The 7,369-nt window shown below is 47.5% G+C and overlaps 1 pseudogene; it reads right to left on the reverse strand.

Annotated features, from left to right (window-relative positions):
• Positions 1–1,702: 1,702 nt before the first annotated feature.
• On the reverse strand, positions 1,703–1,821 carry LOC135051913 (5S ribosomal RNA; annotated as a pseudogene).
• Positions 1,822–7,369: the final 5,548 nt, after the last annotated feature.

Consider the following 7,369-nt stretch of genomic DNA (forward strand, 5'->3'; position numbering starts at 1 on the left):
CCTGATCAAAAGTTTACATACCCTGGAGATTTTGGCCTGATAACATGCACACAAGTTGACACAAACGGGTTTGAATGGCTACTAAAGGTAACCATCCTCACCTGTGATCTGTTTGCTTGTAATCAGTGTGTGTATAAAAGGTCAGTGAGTTTCTGGACTCCTGAAAGACCCTTGCATCTTTTATCCAGTGCTGCACTGACGTGTCTGGATTCTGAGTCATGGGGAAAGCAAAATAATTGTCAAAGGATCTGCGGGAAAAGGTAATTGAACAGTATAAAACAGGAAAGGGATATAAAAAGATATCCAAGCAATTGAGAATGCCAATCAGCAGTGTTCAAACTCTAATTAAGAAGTGGAAAATGAGGGATTCTGTGGAAACCAAATCACGGTCAGGTAGACCAACAAAAATTTCAGCCACAACTGCCAGGAAAATTGTTCAGGATGCAAAGAAAAATCCACAAATAATTTCAGCTGAAATACAGGACTCTCTGAAAAAAAGTGGTTTGGTTGTTTCAAGATGCACAATAAGGAGGTATTTGAAGAAAAATGGGCTGCATGGTCGAGTCGCCAGAAGAAAGCCATTACTACGCAAATGCCACAAAGCATCCCGCTAACAATACTCCAAACAGCACAGAGACAAGCCTCAAAACTTCTGGAACAAAGTCATTTGGAGTGATGAGACCAAAATTTAACTTTTTGGCCACAACCATAAACGTTACATTTGGAGAGGAGTCAACAAGGCCTATGATGAAAGGTACACCATTCCCACTGTGAAACACGGAGGTGGATCGCTGATGTTTTGGGGATGTGTGAGCTACAAAGGCACTGGAAACTTGGTCAAAATTGATGGCAAGATGAATGCAGCATGTTCTAGTGGAGGGAGAGAAAGAAAGCTCTTGTGTGGGCGCACTCTTGTACAATAAAGGAAAATTCCTCAGATATATATAGGGAGAAATATTTAAAACATCTGTTTATTCATATGAATTAAAATACAATTACCCATACATATGGGGGGTAATTCTGAGTTGATCGCAGCAGGAACCTTGTTAGCAGTTGGGCAAAACCATGTGCACTGCAGGGGAGGCAGATATAACATGTGCAGAGAGAGTAAGATTTGGGTGGGGTGTGTTCAATTTGCAATCTAAATTGCAGTGTAAAAATAAAGCAGCCAGTATTTACCCTGCACAGAAACAAAATAACCCACCAAATCTAACTCTCTCTGCACGTTATATCTGCCTCCCCTGCAGTTCACATGGTTTTGCCCAACTGCTAACAAAGTTCCTGCTGTGATCAACTTAGAATTACCCCCATGATCCAAACGTGAATAAAGAAAATTATGAAAAAATGTTAAAATGTTCTGGTCTATTTTTCACAAAAGTGATTAGAAAGGTTGTAGACACATAGTAGTCTTACTCCCAAATCTCCTGACCAGTACAGAAATTCTGTATTAATGGGACAAAGGAGTGGTCAAAATTAGTAGTGATCTGTATATTCAAGTGGGACCACTAGAATTAGGTCAATACCATATGCTTTGCTGGTCACCAGTTAGCAAGGTAAACATATATATGATGACTGATAATAACAGTGTTGATAGGGCCTGATGCTATTAGGCAGTACGGAAATAATGACAGATGAAAGAAGAAAGATCAGTGGTGATACTGCTGTTAGCGTCACATTTCACATAAAGAGGAAAATAATTCCCACTCTACAACACCGGGTATTCACAGGAAGTCTCCTCTCCAGGTACTAACCCAACTCAACGCTGTTTGGCTTCCAAGATCGGACGAGATCGGGCATTAGCAGCGTGGTATGATAGTAGAGGAGATATGTGATCTGTATGCCAATGAGAGTGCACCTATATAGGAATTTGATAAAAGGATATAGATAGTAACAGAAAAAAGGAATAAAGAAATAAAGTACAAAGTATGCAGATCTGCTTTCTACGTTAGACAAATGCCCCCACCCCAGGTATACTATACAAATGCCCCCACAGCAGTTCTGCAGCTGCTTACCGCTGCTGCTGCTTCTCTGCCGGCTCTGAGGGTGTCAGGAGGAGAGCGCGGCTATGTCTGGCGGCGTGTAGGACTTCAAACTAGCCGCCAGTTCGTGAGCCAATCAGAGCTCGCGGACCGGCGGCTCCTGATTGGCTGCCGCCATTGCGTGGGGAGGTGAAGGTATATAAGGTAAGACTTTTTTGTACTATATATCCTGATGACAAAGTAAATTCTTCGAAACGTTAACATTATACCTGCCTGCTTGTGCATTTATTTTCGAGTGCTGCCATTAGAGTGATATGTGGTTGACCTGCAGAGGTACCTAGGAGGGTACCGGGCAAGTATTATCTGTATTGGGAGTGCTGCTAAAACACACTATATATATATATATATATATATATATATATAAAATCAGCCTCCTCTATGTTTTATTTAGATCTACATAAATATATATTTCTCTTACGTCCTAGAGGATGCTGGGGACTCCGTAAGGACCATGGGGGTATAGACGGGCTCCACAGGAGACATAGGCACTATAAAGAACTTTAGAATGGGTGTGCACTGGCTCCTCCCTCTATGCCCCTCCTCCAGACCTCAGTTATGCCCAGAGGAGATAAGGTGCACTACAAGGGAGCTCTCCTGAGTTTCTCTGATTAAAATAATTTTGTTAGGTTTTTTTATTTTCAGGGAGCACTACTGGCAACAGGCTTCCTGCATCGTGGGACTGAGGAGAGAGAAGCAGACCTACTTCAGTGATAGGCTCTGCTTCTTAGGCTACTGGACACCATTAGCTCCAGAGGGAGTCGGAACACGGGTCTCCCCCCGCCGTTCGTCCCAGAGCCGCGCCGCCGTCCTCCTTGCAGAGCCGGAAGATAGAAGCCGAGTGAGTATTAGAAGACAGAAGACATCACAGGCGGCAGAAGACTTCAGATCTTCACTGAGGTAACGCACAGCGGTAACGCTGCGTGCCATTGGTCCCACACACAAACACACACTGAGGCACGGATGGGTGCAGGGCGCAGGGGGGGCACCCTGGGCAGCAATATAAAACCTCTAGGCTGGCCTTTTAATATATATGGGCTGCGGAGGCAATATATATACAAATCCCCCGCCAGTATTGTATTTTTGAGCGGGACCGAAGCCCGCCGCTGAGGGGGCGGAGCTTGATTCCACAGCACTGACCATCGCCATTTTCTCCACAGCACACTGCAGAGAAGCTGGTTCCCCGGACTCACCCCTGCTGAACACGGTGACAGAGGGCTTAAAAAGAGGGGGGGCACTTAATTTGGCAGTGAGTGTATATTGAATAATATTAAAGCGCTGTGTGTCTGGGAAATTGTTTTCCAGGGTCATTGGCGCTGGGTGTGTGCTGGCATACTCTCTCTCTCCAAAGGGCCTTATTGGGGGACTGTCTCCAGATTGGATATTTCCCTGAGTGTGTGGGGGTGTCGGTACGCGTGTGTTGGCATGTCTGAAAAGGAAGGCTCTTCTAGGGAGGAGGTGGAGCAAATGAGTGTGGTGTCTGTCTCCATCGGCAACGCCGACACCTGATTGGTTGGATATGTGGAATGTTTTAAATGCAAATGTGAATTTATTACATAAGAAATTGGACAAAGCGGAGTCCAGGGAAAATGCAGGGAGTCAATCCTTGCCTTTCACTATATCACAGGGCCCTTGTGTGTCTCAGAAGCGCCCTGATACCGACACGGATTCTGACTCCAGTGTCGACTACGATGATGCGAGATTGCAGCCAAAGTTGGCAAAAAGTATTCATTATATGATTATTGCAATAAAAGATGTGTTGCATATCACTGATGACCCCTCTGTCCCTGACACGAGGGTCCACATGTTTAAAGAAAAGAAACCTGAGGTTACTTTCCCCCTTCTCATGATCGCAGACAGGAGACTACCTTGTATACACATACTGGTACCTTGCTCAGACCGGCGATAGCGTCGGCTTGGGTTTGTAGCACTGTAGCAGCTTGGACAGATACCTTGTCTGCTGACATTGATACCCTGGATAAGGATACCATTTTATTGACCTTGGGTCATATTAAAGATGCTGTACTATATATGAGAGATGCTCAGAGAGACTTTGGCCTACTGGGTTCAAGAGCCAACGCCATGGCGATTTCTGCTAGGCGAGCCCTGTGGACCCGCCAATGGACGGGTGATGCCGACTCAAAGAGGCATATGGAGGTTTTGCCTTACAAAGGTGAGGACTTATTTGGGGAAGGTCTCACGGATCTGGTTTTCCACAGCTACTGCAGGTACATCTACTCTTTTACCTTATGTTTCCTCACAGCCAAAGAAAACGCCACATTATCCGATGCAGTCCTTTCGGTCGCATAAGTCCAAAAGAGGTCGGGGATCTTCCTTTCTTGCCAGAGGTAAGGGCAGAGGAAAAAAGCTGCCAGCTACAGCTAGTTCCCAGGAACAGAAGTCCTCCCCGGCTTCTACTAAATCCACCGCATGACGCTGGGGCTCCGCTGAGGGAGCCCGCCCCAGTGGGGGCATGTCTTCGACTTTTCAGCAACGTCTGGGTTCAATCACAGGTGGATCCCTGGGCAATAGAAATTGTATCCCAGGGTTACAAGCTGGAATTCGAAGATGTGCCTCCTCGCCGGTTTTTCAAACCGGCCCTACCAGCTTCTTCCCCAGAGAGGGAAGTAGTTTTAGATGCAATTCAAAAACTGTGTCAACAACAAGTGGTGGTCAAAGTTCCCCTGCTTCAACAGGGGACGGGGTTCTACTCAACCCTGTTTGTGGTCCCGAAACCGGACGGTTCGGTCAGACCCATTCTGAATTTAAAATCCCTAAACCTATACTTAAAAAGGTTCAAATTCAAGATGGAATCGCTCAGAGCGGTCATCGCCAGACTGGAGGGGGGGGGGGATTTTATGGTAACTCTGGACATAAAGGATGCATACCTGCTTGTCCCCATATATCCTCCTCATCAGGCATTCCTGAGGTTTGCTGTACAGGATTGTCATTACCAATTTCAGACGTTGCCGTTTGGGCTTTCCACGGCCCCGAGGATTTTCACCAAGGTAATGGCGGAAATTATGGTGCTCCTGCGCAAGCAGGGAGTCACAAATATCCCGTACTTGGACGATCTCCTGATAAAGGCAAGATCGAGAGAACAGTTACTGAAAAGCGTAGTACTCTCCCTGAGGGTGTTGCAGCAGCACGGCTGGATTCTGGACACGGAACAAAAAACTATTTTTCTTCCGAGGGAAAAAGCCCAGGAACTCCAGATCTTGGTCAGGGACCTGTTGAAGCCGAAAAGGGTGTCGGTCCATCAATGCACTCGAGTTCTGGGAAAAATGGTGGCGTCTTACGAGGCCATTCCCTTCGGCAGGTTCCATGCAAGGACTTTTCAGTGGGACCTTCTGGACAAATGGTCCGGATCCCATCTACATATTCATCAGAAGATCAGCCTGTCCCCCAGGGCCAGGGTATCTCTCTTATGGTGGCTGCAGAGTGCTCACCTTCTAGAGGGTCGCAGGTTTGGCATTCAGGACTGGGTTCTGGTGACCACGGACGTGAGCCTCCGAGGATCGGGAGCAGTCACACAAGGAAGAAACTTTCAGGGACTATGGTCAAGCCAGGAGGCTTGTCTACACATCAACGTACTGGAATTGAGAGCCATCTACAACGGCCTCTGTCAGGTGGAGACTCTTCTTCGGGGCCTGCCTGTTCTGATTCAGTCAGACAATGTCACAGCCGTGGCTCATGTAAACCGCCAGGGCGGAACAAGAAGCAGGGTGGCGATGGTGGAAGCCGCCAGGATTCTTCGCTGGGCGGAAAATCATGTAAGCGCCTTGACGGCTGTATTCATTCTGGGAGTGGACAACTGGGAAGCAGACTTCCTCAGCAGACATGATCTCCATCCAGGGGAGTGGGGACTTCATCAAGATGTCTTTACAAAGATTGCAAGTCAGTGGGGACTTCCTCAAATAGACATGATGGCGTCACGCCTCAACAACAAGCATCCGAGGTATTGTGCCAGGTCAAGGGACCCTCAGGCAGTGGCAGTGGACGCCCTGGTGACACCGTGGGTGTTTCAGTCGGTCTATGTGTTCCCTCCTCTTCCTCTCATCTCAAAAATATTGAGAATCATAAGACGAAGTGGAGTACAGGCAATTCTCATTGTTCCAGATTGGCCTCGAAGGGCCTGGTATCCGGATCTGCAGGACATGCTCACAGAAGATCCGTGGCCTCTTCCTCTCAGAGAGGACCTGTTGCAACAGGGGCCCTGTCTGTTCCAAGACTTACCGCGGCTGCGTTTGACGGCATGGCGGTTGAACGCCGGATCCTAGCCTGGGAAGGGCATTCCAGATGAAGTCATCCCTACTCTGATAAAGGCTAGGAAGGAGGTGACAGCGAAGCATTATCACTGTATCTGGAGGAAGTATGTCTCTTGGTGACAAACCAAAAATGCTCCTCCGGAAGATTTCCATCTGGGCCGTTTTCTCCACTTCCTACAGATTGGAGTGAATATAGGCCTAAAATAAGGCTTCATTAAGGTTCAGATTTCGGCCCTATCCATTTTCTTTCAGAAGGAATTAGCTTCTCTCCCAGAAGTCCAGACTTTTGTAAAGGGAGTGCTGCACATACAGCCTCCTTTTGTGCCTCTAGTGGCACCATGGGACCTTAACGTGGTGTTGCAGTTCCTTAAGTCTCATTGGTTTGAGCCTCTTCAAAAGGTGGAATTAAAGTATCTCACTTGGAAGGCGCTCATGTTGTTGGCCTTGGCATCTGCAAGGCGAGTGTCCGAGTTGGCGGCTTTGTCACACAAAAGCCCATATCTGATTTTCCATGTGGATAGAGCTGAGTTGCGGACTCGTCATCAATTTTTGCCTAAGGTGGTTTCCTCTTTTCATATGAACCAACATATTGTGGTGCCTGTGGCTACCCGGGACTCGAAGGATTCCGAGTCCCTTGATGTGGTCAGGGCATTGAAAATTTATGTAGCCAGAATGGCTCGGGTTAGGAAAACAGAGGCACTGTTTGTCCTGTGTGCAGCCAACAAGGTTGACGCTCCTGCTTCTAAGCAGACTATTGCTCGCTGGATCTGTAACACGATTCAGCAGGCTCATTCTATGGTTGGATTGCCGTTACCTAATTCAGTAAAGGCCCATTCCACTAGGAAGGTGGGCTCTTCTTGGGCGGCTGCCCGGGGCGTCTCGGCGTTACAGCTTTGCCGAGCGGCGACTTGGTCGGGTTCAAACACTTTTGCTAAATTCTACAAGTTTGATACCCTGACTGATGAGGACCTCATGTTTGCTCAATCGGTGCTGCAGAGTCATCTGCACTCTCCCGCCCGGTTTGGAGCTTTGGTATAATCCCCATGGTCCTTACGGAGTCCCCAG

The sequence above is a fragment of the Pseudophryne corroboree genome, chromosome 2 (assembly GCF_028390025.1).
Source record: "Pseudophryne corroboree isolate aPseCor3 chromosome 2, aPseCor3.hap2, whole genome shotgun sequence".
NCBI lineage: Eukaryota > Metazoa > Chordata > Amphibia > Anura > Myobatrachidae > Pseudophryne > Pseudophryne corroboree.